This window comes from Cynara cardunculus, assembly GCF_001531365.2.
Source record: "Cynara cardunculus var. scolymus isolate 2C chromosome LG 15, CcrdV1, whole genome shotgun sequence".
Classification (NCBI taxonomy): domain Eukaryota; kingdom Viridiplantae; phylum Streptophyta; class Magnoliopsida; order Asterales; family Asteraceae; genus Cynara; species Cynara cardunculus.
This window is the reverse complement of record NC_037542.1, coordinates 17202024-17204833: the sequence shown is the minus strand read 5'-3', so window position 1 is coordinate 17204833 and position 2810 is coordinate 17202024.

The window sequence follows — 2810 nt, the reverse complement described above, 5'->3', positions numbered from 1 at the left end:
GTTTTAAATTTGAAATAACAAGAAGTTTTTATATATGTAACTTGAAGTTGGTACAGAACCAGTACCAACAAAAAAAAGTTGATACCGAATACAGTTGGATAATACACAGAATATGATTTTATGTATCAATTATAATTAGTTGGTACACTGTATTAAAGAAAAATATGTGATAGCGTACCAAGCCCACCTTTACTACAGTTGCAACTTGCCATAAAATTGACATGGGGGATCGCCCATTTCCAAAGAATGCAGGATAGTTCGATGGGTATTGATGACGAATGGTTGCAATCGGAGTTGAAATAAATACCCAACACAAGTAGGCCATGGTATATGTACGATATGTCGTTGTATCAGATAGTATTTAATTCTTAGTAAGTTTCGTTTATGTTATATGCTGCTCGATTATTAAACTCTAATTACAGATAAATTACCTGTGACATATCCGTTCAGATTTGAAAAATGTACAGAAACGATATGGGTTTGGTAAAGGGGGAACAAGGAGATGATACACGTGGCAAAAAATGGTCCCATATATTTATACTTTTGGTATTTTAAGCAATTTTAGAGAGAACAACGATAAAAAGAAATAGCGTAAATGGTCCCCTTCTGTTTGGTTTCAAACTAGGTTTAGGCGTTAGCCATCGGACTTAACACTACATTGATAAATATCATTCAGACAATGCGGAAATATGGTTATGCCATCACTATGTAAAAAGTACGTTCGTATTTATTATTGAGTTTAAAGAACTGTTTTCGACCATAATGAAGCCATTGATTACACACAGGATGTCGGTTTTGCAGATGGGACACCACTGAGATGATGAGAATTGGTGTTTCACATAGTAATTGAAGTCTTTGATTTCGTTTGGCCAAAGTACACAATTAGGTGTATGAAGTGTGATTCTGTTATTTTATACCTTAACTTTGATTTATAAACATGATACATTTAGCATCCCCGATAGATTCTCTAAAATCAAGATTTTAGTATTTTTTTTTTCCTAACAGTAACAGGTTCTCTAAAATGGAGAAAGTAGGAAAAATGATGAAAGTAACTGATTATTTAAAAAAGATAAATAATTTTTTATTTGGATATCTCTCAAAAAAGGATTTTTCTTTAGGAAAAAGGAATGATTTTTATTATTATCAATACAAATGAGAATATCTAAAATTAAATGTTTAGAACAGAGAAATAATGTTTTACTTGTATAATGAATATTGTAATGTTCAAAATGGAGAAGCTGTTGCAGATAAATGTATTTTTCTTTTAGAGATATTAAGATTTTATTCTCCATTTTGAAAAATCTGTTGGAGATACTTTTAATGTATCATTTTAAGGAGAAGGTGGCACAAAAAAAACAACCTAAAACATGGTGTGACAAACGAAAATATCTGATATATAAGAACATTTCTAACAGGTATATTGTATTTTATTTTTCTTTTTTTCAAATATTAACATTTCTTTGGCGTAGCTGGTAGAACAAACTTTTTCCAGAATTTCAAAATTTTTAAAATAACATAGCTGTTGGAGTCTTGAAGAAGCTTTTAGATTTAAAAAAAAAAAAGAGAGCAGTTATTTTTAAATAAAAAACTATAGTTAATGAACATAAAACTATTCATCTACCCAATAATATAATAAACGTATGACCGTATGAATATGACATAAAATAAAACTCTAGAGGTTATTTGGCGGTTGCTGAATGGTTTGGTGCAAAATGATTAAGTGGTCAGAATTACTAAGAAACTCTTATAATATACTGCAAAATTGAAATATGGTTGTTTGGTAATTGTTCAGAAAGAAATTAACGCACTGAATGATTCAGAGAGACCCAAGATAAAAAATCATTCATAAAGTTTTAGAACCATTAAGAGACGGACTTTTTTCGCTAAACAAGATTCACCTATTAACCATTTAAAGATTGTCTTTTAATGAAACTATTAAAAGATAAACAAACAACCCCTAATTGTTTTGTTTTGTCAATTTTGATAGTGACGTTACAAAATTATATGATTTATTTTTTGACATCAATTTATTTTACAATTGTACTTTGATCGTTAACTTCATTGAATATAATATATCTCATAATTTTAAAAATTAAAAAAAAAACGATTATGGGCCGGCTACGGGCTCTAAATGGGCATTATGGGCCGTCTATGGAAAAATGCTAAAGAGTTATGACGCAAATATAATTAAGAGTAAATTACGTTTTCGTTTTTATATCTATATTATCTTATAAAACATTTGGCTAAAACTCTTAAAAATTCTTAAAACTCTTAAAACTCTCAAAAACTCTTAAACTCGTTCATCCCTATCCGATTTCATCCCATATCTGAATTCGTGTAACTAACTGCAGATAAATACAATCAAATACAAGATAAAAATCTCATTTTAAATATAAAAAATCTAAAATATAATTAGTATAATCATTAAATTCTAACAGAATACTTAACTATTAACTTTATAAAATTTATAATATTAAACCAAAAATAAATTATTTTATTATTAAACTTAAATTAAATTATATAAAAATATATATATTCTATATTATAAATCATTTGACAAAAACTCTTAAAACCACTTTTTATGCGTAAAATACCGTTTAGTAATGCATATTACATAAAACTCAAGATTACAAGTAAATTGTGCGTATGTACAACTTATTAAAGCTTCATATTTGAATTTGTGTAACTAACTGCAGATAAACACAATCAAATATAGGATAAACATCTCATTTTAAATATAAAAAATCTAAAATATAATTAGGATAATCATTGAGTTCTAACAGAATATTTAATTATTATTTTTATAAAAT